Raw genomic sequence first — 25,985 nt, forward strand, 5'->3', positions numbered from 1 at the left:
TACAGAGCTTGAAGAACGAAACACAGTTGCTACTGTAAAACATGGTGGAGGTGGTTTAATGGTTTGGGGGTGTATGGCGGCTTCAGGAGCAGGAAATCTTGAAATTATTAATGGAGTAATGGATCATAAGTATTACATTGACATTTTAAAGAGGAATTTAAAAGATAGTGCTGTAAAACTTGGGCTTGGTAATAACTTTCAATATTATCAAGATAATGACCCCAAACATTCTGCTTTAAATACCAAGATGTGGATGCTGTATAACTGCCCCAAAGTCATTAAAACTCCTCCTCAAAGTCCCGACTTGAACCCAATTGAACATCTTTGGGAACATCTCGAACGCAAATTGAGAACGCGCAATTTTTCGAGCAAGAGTCAAATGCAACAGGTGATAATGGAGGAATGGACTAATATAGACCAAAATATAACCGCTAAATTAGTCCAATCGATGCCAAACCGTTTAAAAGAAGTTATAAGACGCGGTGGTCGAATAACAAAGTATTAATTTTTTTAAATTATGTTATTTATTTTTTTGCAATGATGAATACTTTTTTTGTTTAATTTTTTGAGTTCAGCTGTAAAATGGCCCTTTTTGTTCCAATAAATACTATTTTTTTCTTTAAAAACAATGAAATTGTGTACATATATATCACACAAGCACTACTGCATCATTAGTTTAATATGTTTTTATTCCAATTGTCTTTTGTAGACTTATTAAAAAAAAAACATTGAATGATGAATACTTTTTTTGACCGCTGTATGTACACAATTTCATTGTTTTTAAAGAAAAAAATAGTATTTATTGGAACAAAAAGGGCCATTTTACAGCTGAACACAAAAAATTAAACAAAAAAAGTATTCATCATTGCAAAAAAACAAAAAAATAAATAACATAATTTAAAAAAATTAATACTTTGTTATTCGACCACCGCGTCTTATAACTTCTTTTAAACGGTTTGACATCGATTGGACTAATTTAGCGGTTATATTTTGGTCTATATTAGTCCATTCCTCCATTATCACCTGTTGCATTTGACTCTTGCTCGAAAAATTGCGCGTTCTCAATTTGCGTTCGAGATGTTCCCAAAGATGTTCAATTGGGTTCAAGTCGGGACTTTGAGGAGGAGTTTTAATGACTTTGGGGCAGTTATACAGCATCCACATCTTGGTATTTAAAGCAGAATGTTTGGGGTCATTATCTTGATAATATTGAAAGTTATTACCAAGCCCAAGTTTTACAGCACTATCTTTTAAATTCCTCTTTAAAATGTCAATGTAATACTTATGATCCATTACTCCATTAATAATTTCAAGATTTCCCGCTCCTGAAGCCGCCATACACCCCCAAACCATTAAACCACCTCCACCATGTTTTACAGTAGCAACTGTGTTTCGTTCTTCAAGCTCTGTATTTGGTTTTCTGTACACTATGACCTTTCCATCGCACCCAAAAAGATTAAACTTGCTCTCGTCTGCAAAAATGACTGTTTTCCAAAATGATTCGGGCTGTTTTACATACATTTTTGCGAAGTTTAGCCTTTTCACTCGGTTTATTTTATTTATAAAGGGCTTCTTACGTGCAGTTCTTCCTCTGTAACTATGCCTTTTGAGTGTATTTCGAATTGTTTGTGTAGTAACTTCCTTCCCTAAATATTCCATAGTGTTTTTACGAAGAATGGTCGCATTTGTCTTCGGAGTTTTCTGAACTTGCCGCACTAGCCAACGCACATCTCCAACTGAAAGTGCTTTTGGTCGACCAGATCTTGGTTTATTGTCAACAGTTTTCGTTTCTGTCCACTTTCTGATGATGGATTGTATAGTAGATCGTGGTCTATTTAATATTTCACTGATAGTTTTTTGAGTTAAACCATTCCTGTGGTGTTTTATTATCAAAACTTTTACCTCATCAGAAACCTCGTTTTGCTTACGACCCATTTTGACGAAAACTATATTTTCAATGAAATTAAATATTTGCTGTCAAGGGCAAAGCCTCCTTTACTAAATAGAACAGAAAAGGGGGATTCCCAAATAATATTTGAATTTGACTTTGATGATAGCACATCAATGATGAATACTTTTTTTGTTCTGTTTTTGGTGTTATTATATAAAATTGCATTTTTTGCGCTAATTAAATTTATTTTTTGAATTTATTTTAAAACATATTACGAAAAATAAACTATTGCATAAAACTGCATTATTTGTTTACTTTAAATTTTCTTCAATTACCCAAAATAAGTGAATTTATTATCAATTTTGCTAATGATGAATACTTTTTTTGACCGCTGTATATATCACACAAGCACTACTGCATCATTAGTTTAATATGTTTTTATTCCAATTGTCTTTTGTAGACTTATTAAAAAAAAAAACATTGAATGATGAATACTTTTTTTGACCGCTGTAACTCCCATATTTTAGCAGAGTCCATGGTGGTGGGTTCCCAACATTCGGCACGGCCGAACTTAGCACACCTTTACTTGTTTCTTCTAACATCCCCTTCATAATGAGACAGTATTCATATTCAGGAAACAACTGACTTTTCAGCAGTAAGTTGCAGTTCTACTGCTGTAATAGCAGAACTACTGCTACAATAGCAGAAAAATTAACTACTAATATTCAGCAGACAGTGTTTGCTATTTTCAGCAAACTTTTGTCTATGAGTGTAGCTGGTATATAGTTCCCAAGTAGACTAGTCCATTGATATATATTCCTTGGGAAATTATAGACTACCAAGATGTTATGTGACCTCAACTATTCATGACAAATGTACATAGGCTAGCTAAGTCCTGTTCTGTCCGATCGAGCATAATATTGTATAATTATCTAAATTGAAATCGCACACATGATGTCATCATGTATGCCTATGGCTAACGGAGATAGGTATGATGACTTGAATATTCATATTTGTTAGCCCTTTTAAATATACATACACACACATTTAAATCAATAAACTATCGCAAATTGTATCTTCTGATGTGATGTAACAATGCTAGTTGTGTAGCTTCATAAATGTTGATGAGGCGATGCTCTAAATCATGTATATCGATGTTCATAAATCCTCTTTATTTAACTCCTCAAGTATTGTATTTCTTATCTACTTTTAAGGAATCAAAATTGTTGTAATAAAAGTTTTTTTTTGCTACTTTTTCAGATTGGAGCGGTCTGCTGCTACACATACTTGAAGAAAAAAATTGAATTTCGCACATATTCATGCAAACCACGAAGGTTTGACTGACTGAGATCAGCAAGCGGACAACTTTTGGGGCGGTAAACCGAAGCAAATCACCCAACCCGATATTCGTCCCTCTCTATATTCAATCAGTCAAGCCTTAAGTCGGTCCTATCGAACAAAGGAAAGAGATCAAACTCCGGCAAAATTGAAATTTGCATATGCTTTTGTTGTTTTTCGTTGTTGTTTTTGATACTTATAAACTGCTCTGCTTCTTCTTGCCCTGCTCCATCTTTGCCACCCCTTTGCAACTAAATCGGCACTTTACAAGTCGTGGTTCAGTGCGCAGCTGCACAACACCCAACTCGAAAAAGAAAAACAAAACCATAACACATTACGTTTGTTTTGAATGAAACCGAAAATGGATGTAAAGAAAAAATAGAAACTGATTACTTTTTTGTTTTTGTATTTGGAATATAAGAAAAGTTGCAAACACTACAAATCGACCAAGAAAATCTTGAAGAAAAAAATAAGCAAAACATACAACTTTGTTGTTATTGTTATTGTTTTCGGTACTCACAGCTGCAAAAACAGATATCATTGCTGCCTGCTGCACTGGTGTGAAGGGTCCCCAACGCAAACCATTCAGTTTAGGCTAGCCGCATAGAGAGCGCCCAGTGTTGTGCCCTCTCTCCAAATACAAGAGACGGCCTTGCTGGTTGGACACGGCTGGCCCCCTAAACCGCTGTAACAAACGGCAGGCACACACATGGGCAAAATGCTACAACAGGCAAATGCATTGACAGCCACAACAACAACGACAAAAGAAATATATTGCATTAGTCCCCTCAGTTGTGTGTTGCACCAGCAGCAGCTAAAGCTCCAACAACATCAACTACAGCTAACATCCTCAAAGTCGCTACAACTTCAGTTGTAAATCAACACGACAGTGGTGAGGAAAGGCGCACAGCACAGCGGGCTCACACCCAAACAAACATCCCATTGCTGCCAAACAACCGCCACCCATCGCATTGCACACCACAGAAAAAACTTCCATACATCTTGAGACAGTGAGAATAAGAACAACTTAGAAACCCCACTCACTCTCTTTGGTACACGCAAACCTACCATTCGTTGTTCTTCTACATATGTATCTATGCATGCATGGGGACACACGAGGGGCAGGCATTTATTACAACGAAGAATAATTTTTCGTATTAAAACAAATAAAGAAACACAAAAATATGTAAATATTAAGGAAAAGCAACCAAACAAACAAACGGTAAAGGCAACAACAATAAACAAGAGACTAAGAACTGAATTTGTTCTCAAAAAAAAAAAAAAAACAACAACTTAGTAAATATTTATCAGGCAGTTAGAGTCTCTCACAGCAAAACAACAGCCAGCAGCCACGACAAACAATAAAATAAAAGGAAATACGAACGAAGGAAGAGATAATCATCCCGAATAAGCCACTACTAACATTCTTTGGAATTCAAGTAATTACATCAACATCTACAACAACAACTACAGCAACAAGAAAAGACTTACAACACATTCCCGGAACAAATATCCATTGTGCCGCATCAACCAACGCTCCCTTAAGCAGTATTCTTTATTGTTAATAAATTTTTATAGGAAAAAGGTAAGTTGCGTTATTCCAACCATTATATTAATCCTCCATTTCTATTGCTCTTAACTATAAAACTGAGAATGTTGCATTTGTTTTATTGAAATTGTCTATACAACCTATTGTTAAACACAAATCAATCTTCCGATTTAAGCCACTGAATCCACAAAAGACGCATTTAATGCCCGATTACGTTGAAAGTTGGAAGAGTGAGTCGTGGCTCTTCGACGTTTATGAGGAATATATAGGTACCCAACTTTTGGATTAAGGGTCTTGAGCCCATAAGATGTCTCCTTTATCAAGTGTCTGTAACAAAACTTGAAACTGTGAGTTGTTTTGGATTCATCGACATCCGTGCAAGTTGTTCCCTAATTCGCTGACATTTGGAATGTCTAGTAAGGAAATATGGGGTTTAAAAAAAACAAGTTTTTTTAAATGAAACAAAAACGGTTATGGATATCAATGAAAGTACGTTCGATGGCATTATGTATGGAACTCGAACACCACGGGCACGCTTGTAGAAGTCCAGACGCTGAACCCAATTTTCGACGGGTTTCAAGTATAAATCGGCCGATACTGCAGCAGTTTCGCGTTCGATATTCGTACGATCGTATCAATCGTAGCCCCACAGGAAATAGTCTAACGGTGTCAAATCGCACGACCGAGGCGGCCAATCGACTGGACCATTTCATGAGATAATATGTTCTCCAAACATGGTTTCCAATAAATTGATTGTGTCATTCGCTGTGTGCCTTGTGTCGCCGTCCTGTTTGAACCACATGTCCTCCAAGTCCATATCATCTAAATGGGGCCAAAAATATTGTGTTATTAATGAACGGTAGCAATCCTGATTACAGTAACGTACCGTCTTGATCATCACGGAAAAAGTAGAGCCCGGCACGGGATAGCTATGAGCATCACACATGCTGGAACATTGAGGTCCGATCTGTGTGGTGTTCATTGCTGTCACGAACCCTAATTTTCAGAAACGCCAGATCTCGGAGATGGGAGGTGAAATTTAAGCGAATTTTTGTGTGCGCTCTTATACTTATAGTAACCTAAAACCAAAAATTGATATCCAAATTTCAGATGGGGTACCTACCCGCCCCACCCACCAAAAATCCACTAAATATGTTTATAGACCAATCATGACAATATGGGACTCAAATGAAAGGTAATTGAGAGTGGAAAACAAATCTGATATTCAAATATGGAGTCAAACACCAAAACACCCCTAAATCGGACATATTTACCGATCATGGGAGTAGAGCACGAAACTGATATCCACTTTCGGACCGAACACTGATTTTGGTAATAAAATTCAATGATTTGCAAGCGTTGCTCGTTAGTAAGTCTATTCATGATGAAATGTCAAAGCATACTGAGCATCTTTCTCTTTGACACCATGTCTGAAATCCCACGTGATCTGTCAAATACTAATGCATGAAAATCCTAACCTCAAAAAAATCACCCTTTATTTGAGATTAGAAAACGGATTTGATTTCTTTTTTTTGTGACCAAGTGTATGGGGGACGACTCATCCCATATATTTCCCTTAATACAAAGGCAATATGGGGGTCAAACTAATTATATTTAAGAGTAGAACACTATGCTAATATTTTTCCCACTCCCCAAAACACCCCTAAATCGTACATATTTACCAACCATAATCATATGGGGTTAAAATAAAAGGTACTGGGGAGAAGAACAAGAAATTTCTTGGGTTCCACCACTTCCCCAAAACAACCCCCAAACAGGAGTTATTTACTGGGCATGGCAATATGGGGCTCAAATAAAAGGAATTTGGTAGTTAAATACGAACCTAATATACAAATGTAGGACCAAGTGTTTGGGGGATGCCTCATCCCATAAACCAATGGCAATAGGGGGTTTAAATAAGTGGTATTTGAGAGAAGACCACGATGCTGATAGTTTGTCAGGGCTATATGTCTGGGGAATATGGGGCTCAAATAAAAGGTTTTTTGGGGAAAAGCACGAAAATGCCACCCCCTATCGCACAAACCACCACCTTAGGGGCCTTCCCAATCCCAAAATCACCATGAGAGTATCGGGCTCAAATAAAGTTTTTTTTTTTAAGTGGAGAAGATCTAACATCCAATCTTAGATGACCCTTAACCCTCCGAGCGAATTTCATAGACCAATAAAGATCATATGGGATGCAAATAAAGGTATTTATATTGTTATACTGTTAGTCAAGCGATATACACATACCATTAACATATGTCCCAAATACGGTCTTAATCGGTCCATATCCTGACATAGCTCCTGTATAAACTAGAGCTGGCAAACTATCGATAATCGCACCATACGATATTTTCGATAGTTTTTATAATAAATATTGATAGTATCGATACTATTGTTTATTTCCCATCACCTATATTTCAAACGAAAATAAGAAGTAAAAATCAGGAGATCACATTGAAGCAATATCAATGCACAGATCAAATAAAACCAAGGTTAATAAGTCATGAGAAAAATCATTGTTCAAAATGTTAGCCTAATCGGATGAATATTGCGACCTCTATAGGCGCAATGTACCTTAAAGGATACATTGAGTATATAGTTTTGCAAAAAAATCAAAAATTTAATATCGATAGTGCCATTAATATTTTGGGATCTTGACCTCTTGAGCCTGGGATCTTGACCTCTTAAGCCTCTAGAGGGCGCAATTCTTATCCGATTTGACTGACATTTTGATGGGGTGGTTTGCTTTGACTTTCAACTACTGTGCCAAGTATGGTCCAAATCGGTCCATAACCTCAGGTAGCTGCCATATAAACCGATTTGGGATCTAGACATATTGAGCCCTTAGAGGGTGCAATTATTATCCGATTTGGCTAAAAATTTTCGTAAATTGTTTTGTTTTGTCTCGCAACAACTATACCAAGTATGGGCTAAATCGCTTCATAACCTGATATAGCTCCCATGTGGAACCGTATTCCCGATTATACTTCTTAAGCCTCTAGAGGGCATAATTCTTATCCGATTTGGCTGAAATTTTGTCCTTCAACATACATATCAAACATGGTCTGAATCGGTCTTTAGCCCGATACAGCTGCCATATAAACCGGCAGCCCCTGTAGGGCTCAATTCGCTGTAATTTTACATAATGTCTTCTGCTGAAATTTTGTCCAAAACATTATCTCCAATATTCAATTCAATTATGGTCAGAATAGGACCATAACTAGATATAGCTCCAATAGCATAGCAATTCTTATCCATTATCCATTATACCGGGAAAAGAATGACAAATGCTGGAGGGTAAATAAGATTCGGCCCGGCCGACCTTTGCACGCTTTACCGGCGTTACATGCGTACAACGCGGTAAAGTGTGCTTCAATTGCGTGACCATCAAAAATTTTTTCAAAATTTCAAAGGTATCCAGCCATGTTAAAACTTTTCTACCAAGTGCTGTCGCTATGCGGCACGCCGTTCGGGCTCGCCCTAATCATTAATCTTTAACTTTAATCGGTCTGCACTCATTGATATGAGAGAAGTTTGCCACTGTTCCTTAATGGAATGTTCATCGGAAATTTTGTAATATATTCTTGACATTGAAGTTTCATACGCAGCTTACATTTTGGTTGATCAAAACATGAATTATTAATTTTTCGATCTTCCTTTCTCGTCGTGGAGTATTCTCATTTTTTATACCCACCACCGAAGGATGGGGGTATATTCATTTTGTCATTCCGTTTGCAACACATCGAAATATCCATTTCCGACCCTATAAAGTATATATATTCTTGATCAGCGTAAAAATCTAAGACGATCTAGACGTGTCCGTCCGTCTGTCCGTCTGTCTGTTGAAATCACGCTACAGTCTTTAAAAATAGAGATATTGAGCTTAAATTTTGCACACTCTTTTTTTATCCATAAGCAGGTTAAGTTCGAAGATGGGCTATATCGGACTATATCTTGATATAGCCCCCATATAGACCGACCCTCCGATTTAGGGTCTTAGGCCCATAAAAGCCACATTTATTATCCGATTTTGCTGAAATATGGGACAGTGAGTTACGTTGAGCCCTTCGACTTCCTCCGTCAATTTGGCCCAGATCGGTCCAAATTTGGATTTAGCTGCACTATAGACCGATCCTCAGATTTAGGGTCTTAGGCCCATTAAAGCCGCATTTATTATCCGATTTTGCTGAAATTTGGGTCAGTGAGTTGCCTTAGTCCCTTCGACATCCTTCGTCAATTTGACCCAGATCGGTCCAAATTTGGATATAGCTGCCATATAGACCGATCCTCCGATTTAGGGTCTTAGGCCCATAAAAGCCACATTTATTATCCGATTTTGCTGAAATATGGGACAGTGAGCTACGTTGGGCCCTTCGATATCCTCCGTCAATTTGGCCCAGATCGGTCCAAATTTGGATATAGCTGCCATATAGAACGATCCTCAGATTTAGGGTCTTAGGCCCATTAAAGCCGCATTTATTATCCGATTTTGCTGAAATTTGGGTCAGTGAGTTGCCTTAGTCCCTTCGACATCCTTCTTCAATTTGGCTCAGATCGGTTCAGATTTGGATATAGCTGCCATATAGACGATCTCTCGATTTAAGGTTTTGGGCCCATAAAAAGCGCATTTATTGTCCGATGTCTCCGAAATTTGGGACAGTGAGATGTGTTGGGCTCTTCGATGTTGGTCTTCAATTTGGCTCAGATCGAACCAGATTTGGATATAGCTGCCATATAGACCGATCTCTCGGTCGAACAATGACTTGTACTTATAAGCATTTGGTCTAAATCGTTTGAAATGTCTATATAGCTGCTATGGGGCATAAGTTATGCATTTTTCACTGGATTTTGACGAAAGGTTGTTCACATATATACCCGAGGTGGTGGGTATCCAAAGTTCGGCCCGGCCGAACTTAACGCCTTTTTACTTGTTGTACTTGCTTAAGTTAACCAGTGCCATTATGGTTCATAGAATTGTTTTCCGCGTGGACTTCAATTAGCAATAAGCAACGAAAGTGATTTGGCTTTGCCAACGGATGATTGTGGCTTTTTTTACCAACTGAAGTGCCATTGACCATCTCTTCGAATCACTTTTATCAGTGGTGAATGATGCATAAACAAAAAATTATTTTGGGGAAGGCACGTCAACATCGGTGGCCTTTAAAGTTGAAGTGGTTTGAGAAATTGAAAGTGAAATGTGTTGAACCAGCAATTATTTGGCAACAAAGAGGAAAGGCAAAGCATAGGAATTATGGGAATTGAAAAGAGTATTTACTGAATTTTTCTATGGTAAATTCTTAATAAGCGAGCAGGCGTAGATACAATCAAATTCAAATTTGAAGTTGTTAAATTCTGAATGTTAAATTGAAATCTCTAGCATTCAAACATAAACTTGTGTTTTAATCATATTTTTATTTCATATGTTGTACTCTTTTTGCCATTTACTTGACATACTCTAAATATTTTAATACCTATGTAAAACTTTTAATTTGTTTCTAATTTTGTCTGGTATTTACATGAAACATCGCCAACAGTACATTTCCAAAGATCATTCAAATCACTTGACATTCATTTATGACACTTAATTAAAATGTTGTCACTTTCAAGTTGTTTTACCTTATCCAGATTTGACCACAAATTCCACATACCAACCTTCAGCGTGCTGAAAACCTTAAAACAAACAATGATCTCGAACAACCCTAGTTCCCGTGTATTCGTTACACGTGTTTGGGTGCCGTGAGAAAAAATATATTCTTGTAGTTTTTAGCCCACCAACATTGCAGTTATTTGACGCGCGCATTCGTCCCACCATGACCGGCTTCAAAGAACTACATTTTCATACATGGCTCATAAGCCTTCACACTACTAGGCTACTGGGCATTGCGTGCTGCAATGTGGTTGGTTACAGTGGTTGGAGATGGTGATGCCAAAGCGCTTATTTCACTGTTTAGAAGCATTTAGTCAAGCCATTTCATTCGCTTTCATCAATTCTCTTGCTTAGAGCAAATAATAGATATTAACTATAATAAGGCTTAATTATAATGTGAATGTAAACCGTTTATTAGAGCCATAGACTAAAGAGTAGTCTGTGGTATTTCTTCCACCCCAAACCGGGAGATTGAATTACAATATATGGGTGCTATAGGATGGCACGTGGGTGCATGGGGGCCGTGATCGATTCGGGAAAGGATCTTAAGGATTTGCTTTGCCGAATAGGAGGATTGGGCAGCGGATGCAATCATTGTTCCAGAGTTCCACTGATGGTTCCAGAGTGAGTCAGGAACGGGAATGGGATCTACACCGATGCCCTCCGTATTAATATGTCGCTGAGACAGCCGGACGAGTGTTTGTGGTTTCAGACAGAGGTTTGTGCCATTACGATAGCTGCAAGTAAATTCGTGGGAAGGGATTTATCGACATTAAAAGTGTGGCGGCGCTCGAATCCTTAGATTCGAGGACAGTGAGGTCGAACTACGTGGTGAAATGTTTGGAATCCCCTAATATACGAGGGTTGCTTTTTATATTGGCATATTGCAACACCCTTGTGTTGTTCGCGTTGGATCCGCGTTGGATCCCACACAATTTGTTCGCGTTGGATCCCACACAATTTGTCAACCGCTCGTGTAGATTGGTCGAAGGAAATGCTCCAAAAATACTATCGCCCTGCTTAGAAACACGTCTATGACATTGTGACAGGTAATGAATCGTGGATTTACGCGTATGCGCCCGAAAGTAAACAGCAGTCGACTGTATGGGTGTTTCAAGATGAGTCAAATCCAACAAAAGTTGCTCGCGCACGAAGCACTTCCAAGCAAATGATGGGCTGTTTTTTTCGGAAAAACTGGTCATGTCGCAATCCTACCACTAGAACAACGTATAACAGTCAATTCTGAGTGGTACACAACCATTTGTTTGCCAGTTGTCTTTCAAGAAATCAGGAAAACCAACCGCCGAAGACGGATCACTCTTCACCACGACAATTCGAGCTCTCACAATCGGCTCAAACAACTGCATTTTTGAGCACTCAAAACATCGACTTGATGAGTCATCCTGACTTGGCACCAAATGACTTACTTTTATTCCCGTACCTAAAAAGTAAAATGAGAGGTCAAAGTTTTTCGACTCCTGAAGAAGCGGTTGATGCGTTCAGAATGTATCTTTTGGAGATACCTTAATCAGAGCGGCAAAAGTGCTTCGACAATTGGTTCAAGCGCATGCAAATGGCGAATGTTTTGAAAAACAATGAAGTGATTTTCGATGACTGATATTTGTTTTTGTTCTCTAACCCCGAAATATTAAAGGCAACCCTCGTATAACAGGTTCATGATATAGCGCTGAGTTGGGTTCCCGATTTCGGAAAATGAAAAAGCTAACAAAAAATTTCTATCGGACCAGTCACCGCCCTTGCATAAGCATCATTTGTCGAGCTACTAAACCTGGCAGAGTCGGAGAAGCTACGTGGGAATTTGCACATAGATGCCGGACAGCTAAGACTCTCAGGCCTACCGTTGACTAACGAAGGTTCAAAGGAGTTTCTGGTTTTCGATAAGAGGGTACTGAGCATTATAACAGCAGTCATTACCGGAAACTGTGAATAAGGTTGTATGGGGATTGGGAATCCCGCATAATGATAACTGCAGAAGTTGTCCTGATGAGGTTGAGGAAGGGTAGATCGAGTATTTGCTTTGTTCATGATCGGGTCAACAGGGGCAACGTCTTTCTATCTCGGAAAGGTTGTTTCCAATGATTTGGGTCCTCCAGAGAGTCTGATGCTAATATTGCTCACATGAATTGCAGAATAGGAACTGGCACCAAACTCTTTTATTTTGTATATCCCATCTTGCCTATGATCCGCAGAACCAAATTGCAAATTTTGCCCATGACCATTCCACTAAGGGTCAGGGGCAAACTAAATTGTATTGGACTGCACTCATTGATATGTGAGAAGTTTTGCCCCTAATCTGGAGACACAAGTTTTAACTTTCTCACCTACACTGTTTTTATCGCTAGGATTCCAAAGTCGACCAAACTGGGCTAAGTATGAACTCACAACAACTACTGTACATCACTGACGATTACGCCAAACGTTTGAGGCATATTTCAACCATCAACTTTGATTTGCTTAATAAATATTTTCTATGAAATGAATAACTGTCCAAGAATCTTGTTGGCCTGTTATTTCCATAAATTTATGGGAATTTAATTGTGACCATTGTCTGCTGATCTGTCACAAATAACAAATTTAATGAAATTTGCATATGAACAAAGCCCCCGCAGTTGCAGAACGAATCAAATTTTATTCATAAATTGATTTATAAATCAACCCACCATTTGTTGAAGTTTCTATGCCACTTAAGCTTCCGTACGGCAGACAAGTACTTAAATAATACAAAAGTACACATTGCTAATACTATTGTCATTATCTGTAATGATGGTAATAGCTTTGGATTTGTCAGGTTAATATTCTTGTCGTAGATAAGAAAAATCTAAGTAGTAGTCTACATACTGGGCTTTAACAAACACTTTTGAATAGTATGAAAATATTTGTCAGGGTTTGTTTAATACCAATCACCATAGTTGGGGATATAACCACAACCACTCCGTTTGCAACCTCTCAAAATATTGATGTGACCCCATCCGTCCGTTAGTCTGTAAAAATCACAATTGCAGTCGAATGAGTAAAGCTAGCCGCATGAAATTTTGCACAGATACTTTTCATTATTGTTGGTCCTTGGCGATTGTAAATGGGTCATATTGGTGCAGATTTTAATATAACCTCCATATAAACCCATACTCTGTTCTGATTATTGAGTGCCTAAAGGCCTTAATTTTTGTATAAATTGGATAAAATTTGGCACAAGGACTTGTGTTAGACTTGCAATATCCGTTTCAAGTATGATTCGAATCGGTCTAAAAACTGATATAGCCCCAAAAAAACCGATTCCCGGATTTGACTTCTTGAACTCCTATGAGTTCCACCATTCGCACCAAGTCCTTATATACCGATACCAAAATATGAATTCTGGAGACCATAGAAGTCGCAATCAACTGCCGATTTGATTGCGGCTTCTATTAAGGATACTTTTTTAGGGAAAACCATTGCGGGTACGCAAGATTCGGCCTGGCCGAACATAGCACGGTTTTACTTTCTTTATATTCATATTTAAATATCCGACTCGCCTCAAACATAATTACTAAAATTATATACTAAACGCCTGTAGTGGAAATTTGTATTTAATTTGTTTGACACTTTGTATCTTGAGAGTTTGACACAGCCTTCAAATATTGACGGTATACGTAGTTCTATTATCTGCAACTACTTCTAGTATCAAACCACTACCATTTCCCAAAGGAAAGGGTACTAAAACTTCCCTTTCCCAAATGAAAGTGTACTAAAACTACCCTTTCCCTAAGGAACGAGTACTAAATGTACTCTTTTCCAAAGGAAAGAGTCCCTTTGGGAAAGGGTACTAAAACTACCTTCTCCTTAAGAAAGGATACTAAAACTACGGCTTCCTTAAGAAACCATTCTAAAACTACCCTTTCCCAAAGGAAATGGTACTAAAACTATCCTTTCAGGATAGGAAAGGATATAAAGTCTACTATTTCCCAAAGGAACGGGTACTAAATCTACCCTTTCCCAAAGGAAAGGTTACTAAAACTACCTTTCCCAAAGAAAAGGATACTAAAACTACCCTTTCCCAAAGAAAAGGTTACTAAAACTACGTTTTCCAAAAGGAAGGCTACAAAATCGACCTAAAACTACCCCTTCCCAAATGAATGTGTACTAAAACTACCCTTTCCCAAATGAAAGTGTACTAAAACTACCCTTTCCCTAAGGAACGAGTACTAAATGTACTCTTTTCCAAAGGAAAGAGTCCTAAAACTGCCCTTTCCCAAAGAAAATGGTAAAAAACTACCCTTTCCTTAAGCGAAGGGTACTAAAACTACCCTTTCCTTAAGCGAAGGGTACTAAAACTACCCTTTCCTAAAGGGAAGAGTGTCACATTCAGGAGCGTACTGAAAAGGCTCACAGATGTTGGGCACTATGTAGACGGGCCGTAGGCTCGAAATGGGGCCTGAATCGGGGGATAGTCCATAGTCCTCTACAGGATCGTGATTGTGAGAGTCTTGTGTGCTGCCATCGGCCATCTGGATGATCATGTTACACGTATGGAACAAAGCCAGAGGACAGAGTGGGCCTGAGGGTTTACATTGAGAACCCAGGGACTGAGATCTGTTTTAGACTGTCTGACCATAATACGGTCCTGCAGGCGGAGATCTGCGCGATCACGGAATGCGTGAAGTGGTGTGGTGCTAACGCGAGGACATCGAGTGTGAACATCTTTACCGACAGTAAAGTGGCCATAAGGGCAATAAAAACCATGACGGTGAGGTCACGAACACCCTTGCAGTGTAAGAAGGAGATTAACGCCTTCTCTGAGGATGGCAAAATCCGCATCGTTTGGATGCCGGTAACGGAGTAAGGGGAAATGACAGGGCAGACGATTTGGCGGTGAAGGCCAGAGGACTGCCGTCAATAAACTTGGTTAACCCGAAGCCTTTCGGGTCGACGCAGTCCGAGTTAAGGGCGTGGGCGACGAAAGTCCTCGCTGTTCTACTGTGGAACAACGAAACAGTCGGTAGTACGGCGAAAATCCTATGGGGAATCCAGATCGTGAGAAGACGAGGTTATTACTGAAAGGAAGCAAGAAGGAGGTCAGTATAGCAATTGGAATCATAACGGGACACATATGACTACGATCTAACTTATGTAAAATAGGTGCGGCAAGTGATAGCATGTGTAGGGCATACGGGGAAGATGATGAGACGTTGGAGCATTTCCTTTGTCATTTGCCGGCTTTCGCGTCTAACAGATACCGACACTTAGGTGGAGACACAATACTAGACATGAACCAACTTAGGGGAGTGGTATTGAAAAGAATTAAGGATTTTGTAAGTAGCACGGAATTCCTAACTTAAAATTGTCTTTTTAGAGGTTAATTAATAGTTTTTTAAAGCGCACATTACTGGCTTAGATGTATGTCCATAGTGACATGGGGCGTATTAATAACTGCACCCTTTTTTCAACCTAACTTAACCTAAAGGGAAGAGTACTAAAACTACCCTTTCCTAATGAGAAGGGTACTAAAACTACCCTTTCCTAAAGGGAAGAGTTCTAAAACTACCCTTTCCTAAAGGGAAGAGTACTAAATCTACCTTTCCCCAAAGGGAAGGCTACTAGAACGACCTTTTTTTTAAAGGGAAGGGTACTAAAACTACCCTTTCCCAAAGGGAAGGGTAGTAAAACTACCCTTTTCTTTTAGAGAAGGGTACTAAAACTACACTTTCCTAAAGGGAAGGGTACTAAATCTACCCTTTCCTAAAGGGAAGGGAATTTAAACTACCCTTTCCCAAAGGGAAGGACACTAAAATTACCCTTTCTCAAAATGAATTGTATTTAACTACCCTTCCTTATAGGGAAGGGTACTAAAACTTCCCTTTTCCAAATGGAAGTGTACTAAAACTACGCTTTCCCAAAGGAAAGGGTACTAAAACAGCCTTTCCCCAAAAGAAAGGGGCACTAAAACTACCCTTTTCTAAAGGGAAGGGCACTAAAACTACCCTTTTCCAAAGAAAAGGTACTAAAACTACCCTTTTCCAAAGTAAAGGTTACTAAAACTTCCCTTTCCCAAAGAAAAGGGTACTGAAACTACCTTCCCAAGGGAAGGGTTTTAAAACTGTCTTTCTAAAACTACCCTTTCCAAGGGAAGGGATTTAATATTACCCTTTCCCATGGCAAGGGTATTAAAACTACCCTTTATCAAGGGAAGGGTATTGAATCTACCCTATCCTTCGGTTTCCTATCCGATTTGACTCATAGTCAAAAGATCTTGTGTGTATGTTCTATATGCATGTGTATGCGCATTTAGTCCTTTTCTTAAACCACCTTCTACTGTAAGATGTTTTCTAGAAACAAATATTTCTACCTTTTCCATTATACCTTATATTCCGAATAAAATGCAATTGCGGAGGATTTAAATTTGCGTGTGGGACGATGGTTGTGATAATAATAGTGTCCTGTCACAATAGCATCACAACCCACGACCAAATTTCATATTCATTTGGCATTGATTGCACATTTTCAACGACCACTGAAAGGACATTTAGCCAATACAGACCTTCTCGATGGATGGAAAGCCATTTGACCCTGTGTGTAGGCGTTGCATTATATCCACCTGCATTCGAGCATTTATGGTTGAAAGTGTTTACGTAGGTGTTAATATTTCCCGCACACATATGCAAATTTTCCAAAATGAACAAAAGTCGAACAAAATGGATTTTTAATTAAATTTCTGGCAAACATGGCAGCAATGACGCACTTAGAAGTATCAGAACACTGCAATTTCTGAACCTATATTTAAACGCTTGAACATTTTTTTTGTGCGCTGTTAAGCAAAAGGATTTTTGAAACAATTTAAAGAGAAAAAGAAGTGGCCAAAGCTAAACTGAGGGTGTAACGGATTATGGAAGAGGCAAATGTGGGCATGCGGAAAATGTTTATTGTCCATCGGATAAAAAATGTCCACTTGGAAAAATTTGTCATTAGAAATAGCACAAAAGTTTGCTGTAACAACAAAAAGTCTGCTGAAAATGGGACAACAGTAGTTTTTCAAAAAATTGAAAGGGTTTCCTTCAAAAGTAAAAGATGTTTAATCAAAAACAGCAAACAATGTTTGCTGATATCACCATACTTATTTTCAATGCTGTCTGTATTGTCTGTATACCTGGTTGTTGAATCTGAACATATTCATCTCTTCCGCAATCCGGTTAATGTGTGAAATCTAGAAGATTTTAGAATCTTATCGCCTATGGTTTTACAGCTACAGCTCAAAATGACAATGTCAAAGTGTTCTCCTTTCCCTTCTCTCGATTCTCCCATTTAGATGAAAAATCTAGGGCAGTAATTGCAGTTAACTTCTCGCAGCTTGTTTTGTTGGCAAAACAAATTAATTATTTAAAGTACAAAAGAAGATCAGGTGAACCACCAAAGACAATTATATATTTTTTGTTCAAAAATAAATTTTTTTCTTATCTTATCTAGGACTGCATGAAAAAAAGTAAACAATTGCGTGATGTGTTCTCCAGTAATGGGGAAGGTAGTTGAATGAAATCTACATTTTTTGTTGGCACTTTACCATATGACCAATGTTTTGTATGGCTGTAGGTTGAGATAACCAACAATGATAGCTTATATAAATTGATAACAAACGAGGAGATAAGGATTTTTTTAATTGTGACTAATTGCGGCATTAAAGATATTCGCCCTTATAAGTTGCGGTCGCGCTATCCACCAAATTCCTCTGTGGTAATGTAAATTACTTTTGTATTTGTTGAAGCTAATCGTTTTCGAAAAGGGAAAAAATTACAAGGATTTTTGTATGCCAAAGCAAGGTCTGCAGACAGCTTACCGTATTTAATTGCTGGTCTAGCAACGGCACAGCTTTTGAATTGGCTATGACAGAACGTTTGTCCCATTAGCCGAATTCAGAATAGCCTTCCAAGCGCCTCGATCTTGTTGTGATTGACTTTGGTTTTAATCTTTCAGACAGTACGCTCGAGAGTGCCTTGTATGCGATGGGGAGGAGACTTATTCCTCTATAGTTGGCACATTTCGTCTTGTCTCCTTTCTTGTGTACGATACATAGTACACTAAGGTTCCAATCATCGGCTATACGTTCTTCTTTCTAGATCGGCCTCGGGTCTTAAGAAGTTCAGCGAGTAACCCATCGGCTCTTGCTGCCTTGGTGTTCTTCAGGAGGTAAACATTCTATACCACCATCAGGGGTAGGTTCTGCGGCATCCTCTTCGCCGCCATTGTCGGACACTAGCAGCTTGGTAAAATGTTCTTTCCACATCCCACTATCTGCATCAATTACCAGATTTCTTTCTTTGTCTCTGCAGGAGGATATGCCTGTAGCAAAGCCATCGGTTTGATTCTTTGTAGAATATTTGAACTTCATTCTGACTCCTGTACATCTCAATTTGCTCACACTCATGTTTTTCCGTGTCCTTTTTTTTTCTGCGGAATAGACGTATCTCCTCTCTCCTAGACTAGGAGACTACAAACTTACACACACTTACACTTTACACATTCTAGGAGAACTGGAATCTGTGGGTATGACTCTAGCTACATGTAAGCTTCAGGATCAGGCCCGAAGGGCAACGGATGATAGATGGTCACAAAAGGGGTTTGTGAGCATTCCAAAAATGAGGGTCCGAACAATGGCACGCGGCTGGGCTAGACCTAGGGGCCTCAATGTTAACAGAGAGAAGGCTGAAATCTACCTGTTCACGAGGAAGACGAATTGACGCACCACGTTTTCTCAATAGAACGATTTTGATATCTGACATGGTCAAATACTTAGGAGTGATCTTGAATAGAAAACTTAATTGGAAGTGTCACATTCAGGAGCGTACTGAGAAGGCTCACAGATGTTGGGCACTAGGCTCGAAATGGGGCCTGAATCCGAGGAGAGTCCACTGGTTACAGGAGCGTGATTAGACCAATACTTACTTACACCTCAGTAGTTTTGTAAACTGATACAAGCTGCTCTGCACAAAGTGCAACATAAGGACTATATAACAGGTTCAGAGAATATGTTTTCTTGGTATAGACGGAGCGATAAGGACCACATCTACTATTCTAAATATCTGACCCATTGACATACAGATTTAGTCTAAGGCAGCCACTGCGGCTATGAGACCTAAGACGATGGGAGAATGAATTGAGGATCGGGAAGCTTATACCATCGCGGTATAATCGAGGCGACGATAGGAAACTTGGAAGGAAGGGAAGAGGTTTCCGATCGGATACCCGAGACGAGACTTGAGGGTGAGTGCGAGGCACTGTTGCCAGCGGCACAGTCTTGGACTGACGGAACCCTAGTATTGCCATCTGGAAGATCATGTTACACGGAGGGACCAAGGCTAGAGGACAAGGTGGGCCTGGGGGTCTACATTGAGAACCCAGGGACTGAGATCTGCTTTAGACTGCCAGACCATAATACGGTCCTGGAGGCGGAGATTCAGGCGATCACATAATACGTGTGGTGGTGTGGTGCTAACGCGAGGACGTCGGGTGTGAACAACTTTACCGACAGTAAAATGGCCATAAGGGCAATAACAACCTGGAGGGTAAAGTCGCGACCAATCTAGCAGTGTAAGAATGGCACGATCCGCATCGTTTGGGTGCCAAGCCAAAAATTTGTTGGGGGAAAAGAAGGCCAGACGATTTGACAGTGAAGGCCAGACGACTGCCGTCAATAAACATGGTAAACCCGAAGCCTTTCGGGTCGACGCAGTCCGAGTTAAGGGAGTGGGCGATGAACGTCCACGCTGTTCCACTGTGGAACAACGAAACAGTCGGTAGGACGGCGAAAATCCTATGGGGAATCCAGATCGTGAGAAGACAAGGTTATTACTGAAAGGAAGTAAGAAGGAGGTCAGTATAGCTATTGGTATCATAACGGATGTCCGTGAAGATAAAGTTAACTTTAACTAGCAGAGACACAAACCCATTCAATTAGCAGCACACTGTTTCGAGCTTAGCAGAGCTATGCTAAGAATTTAACAGAAAAGATCTAGAAATAAAATCAAGAAAAATAATAAAAAAATTTATAAGAAACGACAACAAGAGCACTAAAAGGACCACAAACATTGCGAATTTTGTAAAAAACTATCTAACAAAGTAATAAATGCATAAGGAACAAATCTTCAACACTAAAAAGTCCAAAGCGAAAAGTAGAAAAACTAAGAGGGGTGCCGGGTACCCACTTATAGTGAAGGAAGCTCTTGATGCCTAGGATCTAAATCAAAAAGCAAAATATGCAAAAAGCCGCCAGTATTTGAGATAATTGGCATTTAAAGTTAAAGTTAGAACTAATAGAATGGCCCACTGTGCAAAATCTAAGAGGGGTGCCGGGTACCCACTTATAGTGAAGGAAGCTCTTGATGCCTAGGATCTAAATCAAAAAGCAAAATATGCAAAAAGCCGCCAGTATTTGAGATAATTGGCATTTAAAGTTAAAGTTAGAATTAACAGAATGGCCGACTGTGCAAAAACTAAGAGGGGTGCCGGGTACCCACTTATAGTGAAGGAAGCTCTTGATGCCTAGGATCTAAATCAAAAAGCAAAATATGCAAAAAGCCGCCAGTATTTGAGATAATTGGCATTTAAAGTTAAAGTTAGAATTAACAAATGGCCCACTGTGCAAAAACTAAGAGGGGTGCCGGGTACCCACTTATAGTGAAGGAAGCTCTTGATGCCTAGGATCTAAATCAAAAAGCAAAATATGCAAAAAGCCGCCAGTATTTGAGATAATTGGCATTTAAAGTTAAAGTTAGAATTAACAGAACGGCCCACTGTGCAAAAACTAAGAGGGGTGTCAGGTACCCACTTATAGTGAAGGAAGCTCTTGATGCCTAGGGTCTAAATCAAAAAGCAAAATATGCAAAAAGTCGCAAGTATTTGAGATAATTGGCATTTAAAGTTAAAGTTAGAATTAACAAATGGCCCACTGTGCAAAAACTAAGAGGGGTGCCGGGTACCCACTTATAGTGAAGGAAGCTCTTGATGCCTAGGATCTAAATCAAAAAGCAAAATATGCAAAAAGCCGCCAGTATTTGAGATAATTGGCATTTAAAGTTAAAGTTAGAATTAACAGAATGGCCCACTGTGCAAAAACTAAGAGGGGTGCCGGGTACCCACTTATAGTGAAGGAAGCTCTTGATAAAGTTAAAGTTAGAATTAACAGAATGGCCCACTGTGCAAAATCTAAGAGGGGTGTCGGGTACCCACTTATAGTGAAGGAAGCTCTTGATGCCTCTTAGCGGAGCGGGCCCGGTTAAGCTATTGGGTTGCCGAAAAAGTAATTGTCGGTAATATAGTAGTAATATAGTCGGCGTTGGCAAATTTTTTCAACGGCTTGTGACTATGTAATTGCATTCTTTCTTCTGTCAGTTATCAGCTATTACTTTTAGCTTGCTTTAGAAAAAAAGTGTAAAAAAAGTATATTTGATTAAAGTTCATTCTAAGTTTTATTAAAAATGCATTTACTTTCTTTTAAAAAATCCGCAATTACTTTTTGGGCAACCCAATAATGTCTTAACGATTATGGGCATTAATATCTTCTCATGCAGCCAGAGTGCCATTAGATTCCTGGATATTATATCCCTAAAAAAATACATATGACAGATTTATCAATGAGAAGGCTGAAATGTATTTTTGTCGGTACTGGGTCACATTGTTGTTTTAAGGAGTGCTTGAGCAAACGTGCTATCAAGACCAGGAACATCTATGTCATGCTGGTGAAATTGGAATCTGTTAGGGTCGTCATTTCTATGAAGGCTTTTTTGAATTAGTGAATGTTAACATTCAAAGGTGATGAGAATTTTTAAAGCTTTTTAGTTGTATAAACGGTTGGAACTGGAGTTCATTCTTGTTTGTATGGCATCACATTGGACTAAGTAAGTCCCATTGCGGGCTGCGACTTTACTACGACCTTTTTTCCTATATTTATGCAAATATAGGTTTTCTATTTCTATTTTTTATTTTGACGCTTTGTGTATTCGATTAACGTTTATTTGACACTTGCACTCATCGATGTATGTTTGTCTTTCTATGTATAATCATATCGATTTGCTGCTATTAACACTTTCCATGTCTGCAAACTCCAGCCCCTCCATACAACTGGATGACGCATCAGTTATTGCTGACGGTTTCGGTTTCGATAATGAATTCTTAGAACCGGTGTACCTATTGGCTGCAATATTTTTCTCCCCAGTTGTGTTTATTTTCTTGTTGCCCTGAAAAATCAATTTCATGTTTATTTATTTTGTTTTTGTTTACGATAAGACGCGCCGGCAATAATTGGCACAACAGGCAGAGCGACTAGTGCGAGTTCTTGACTATTGCTTTCGTAGGCGCGACCTCCTCTGCTGCGCTTTTGGCCCTCTTTGAGTTTGTGGCTACTTGTTTGGGTGTTTGCTCGTTTTGTGTGTGTGTGTGTGCGCGTTTTTTTTCTCAATTTCAATTCATTTTATAATTTGTCACTTTTACCGAACTCTGATTTCTTCTTCGTGTACGACATCAAAATACAAGCTACCCTGCAAACATTTTTCATAATATTGGAAGAGTGTTCGTCCCCGTGATGAATAAAACCATCTTCTGGAAGATTTTTATGCAATTGTTCTTCCGTATAAGTTGCGAAACACTCTTCTACGATCTCATTGGATAATCCATTGCAGCGCGGAAGTTTTAGCAACTCTTCGTGATGATTCTCTTACAACCCATTGCGTTATAGTCGTCCGTATGACTCGTGAAACACTCTTCTAGGTTATCATTAGACAATTCATTGTATGTGGCGAAGTTTTAGCAACTCTTCGTGATGATTCTCTTACAATCCATTGCGTTTTAATCTTCCGTATGACTCGTGAAATCCTCTCTTAGGTTATCATTGGGCAATCCATTGCGTGTGCGAAAGTTTTAGCAACTATTCGCGACGATTATTACGCAACCCATTGCGTTATACCCGTCCAGAAGATTTGTTTATCAATCACTTGTGTTAAATTTGTTGTCGATTGTTTTTATTTTCAAGCCTGCGTTGCCTTAAGGACTTGTATTGAATAATGTTATTCGATGTTTTATTTGGAGTGAACAACTTCCACAACACCAAACAAAATTCTCACTTGGCTTATATGACGATTGGTACTAATGTGACGAATATGACAAGTAATACAAACATTTCTTTTGAGTTTCTTTTAGATCTTCTAAGCGAATAACGTGCAGCACTTTTAGAGCAATATTTAATAAATATTCCAAAACACTTATCTGTTACTCGTCCAAGCGAGTAATGCGTAACTATTCTAGAATAAATAATCGTTTGTTACCCACACGATTCTTGCGCGATTTTAAGATTTTCCAAGACTCTTTTGACTAACCATTAGTACCAAATATGAAATATTCGCGGAACACTCTTCCAGAAGATTCGTCTTGATGACTCCTCACGATAGGGGAATCGTCTGAGATTCTTAGAAGATTTGCGGAAGATTGTTTGGCGATCAAAAATATTTGCAGGGTAATAATGTTTGTGTGCAACAATTGTTGTGGTATACTAAACTAAGCAAATTGTTAGTAACAATGAGTTGGTAATTTCAACTTTTTGGAACACATAACACTATGGGCGCACTTGTGCAGAATTGGCGCCGAAAGTGACAGCGAGATGAGACGTTGAAACATTTCCTATGTCGATGCCCGACTTTGGCGGCTAACAGACTCTGACATATGATACGATACCAAACATGAACCAACTTGGGAATATGGAATGGAATAGGATTTAGGATTTTGTAAGCACCACGGAATTCCTGGCACGCGACTTGCAAAGGTGCTCGACTGTCCCCAATTCCTCTGTACCATCGCGCATCCTGCAGAAGCCTGTCTCTCCTTGACCCAGTGCGACGTCAAAGACTTGACGTTGCAATGACCAGTCAGGACCCCTATTAGCCATTCGAAATGTATGTGAAAATAAAAATTACCAAAAGCCCCCTTCATGTGAGATTATGAACTAATTTTCAATAGGCAGAAGCCATTTTTTTTAAAAAGTGTCCCGCATGGCCATATGAGCAAAGATGGCCATTCCAAATTTAGACAGCAGATACGTCTTCGGTTGCTCTACCCACCAATGTAAGCTATTAGTCCAAAAAGATTTAATAACTAGGTCAAATATAACCATTACCAGAAAAAATTTGCTCTCGGAGAGAAATGCGACCAACTTTGATCAGAGGACAGATCTCTATATGCTCCATCCAATAATGTAAGCTATTAGTCCAAAAAGGTATCCAACGAGGTTGAATATGGTCATTTATAGAGAATAAGAATGCTGCCGGAGTTAAGTGTGGCAACTATGGCCACATGAAAAAGGATGGCCCTTCCAACTTTGGCCAGCAGATAGTTCTGAATCATGCAAATTGATTCAGTTATGCGACGTGGAAGTGGAAATTGGTCAACTTTGATAATTTGTATCTCAACCTGTATTTCAGATTTAGACCAACAACGCATGAAAGCCCATGTTGTCCCATACAAATATCTAGAACATAATTCACCGCTCAGGTCAACAGGTAAAAAGTTGTGGACTTATTTCCAATACTGTGCGACGTCCTTTTTCGCCACAGAGCTTTTGCCACCCTGCAACTTACAATCTCACGCCTTATTTGCGCGGTCATCGTAGAAGGCGTCCACCTTACCAAGAAGCTCGCGCCGTGGAGTGCTCACTGATTCGTTGGCTAGATCTGCGCCCGCCTGTCGAAGTCACGATAGCGGTCGAACACGTAAAGCTAGCCGCTTGAAATTTCGCACAGATACTTCTTAGTTATGTAGGTCGTTGAGGATTATAAATAGGTCATATCGGTTCAGATTTGGATATAGCCCCATATAAACCGATTCCCCGATTTGACTTTTTGAGCACCTAGGAGCCTCAATTTTCATCCGATTTGGCTGAAATTTGGAACAAAGACATTTGCTATGACCTCCAACATTTATGCCAAGTATAATCCGAATCCGTCCATAAACTGATATAGCCCCCATATAAACCGATCCCCGGTTTTGACTTCTTGAGCCTTTAGAAGCCTAAATTTTAACCCGATTTGGTTGAAATTTTTCCCCAAAACCTATCCTATGACTTACAACATTGGAGTCAAGTGTTATCCGAATCGGTCAATATGGTTATATAGGCTCCCTAAGTACCGATATCCTGATATGACTTCTTTAGACCATTGAACCCTCAATCAATTCCCGATTTGATTGCTACAAAATAATTCAAATACATCTCAGTAGTATAAGGGTACATTTTTGGCATTCGGACTACAAATGCGCTTTTGCAGACCGAGCAAAATTTTGTAGGGTCGAGGTGACCAATTTTGAAGGCCCAACAATGGGCCATCGAGCGCCCTAGGGCCTTCATTTTTTGCACACAAGCAGGTTAACCACGTAAAATTTGATGGAGATATCTTTATCTGTTCTAAAATGGCGGACCTATTTCCACATATTTTTTTTCCATCCCACTGTGCGACGTGTCGCTTAATGATATGACTTGGTAGAGAAGTTTAACATGGCAGGATATCTCACAAATGTAGCCAGCATTA

At 39.1% G+C, this 25,985-nt stretch overlaps 1 protein-coding gene across 5 annotated transcripts in view; it reads left to right on the forward strand.

The window, feature by feature from the left end:
- LOC106081526 (uncharacterized) overlaps positions 1-25,985 on the forward strand; it is a 397,017-nt gene that overhangs the window by 157,169 nt on the left and 213,863 nt on the right. For all 5 annotated transcript variants that reach the window (XM_059360552.1, XM_059360555.1, XM_059360553.1 and 2 more), the window contains exon 3: positions 3,152-4,814. The gene's annotated coding sequence lies outside the window, so the exon portion shown is untranslated. The remainder of the gene's footprint in view (positions 1-3,151; positions 4,815-25,985) is intronic.

The sequence above is a fragment of the Stomoxys calcitrans genome, chromosome 1 (assembly GCF_963082655.1).
Source record: "Stomoxys calcitrans chromosome 1, idStoCalc2.1, whole genome shotgun sequence".
NCBI lineage: Eukaryota > Metazoa > Arthropoda > Insecta > Diptera > Muscidae > Stomoxys > Stomoxys calcitrans.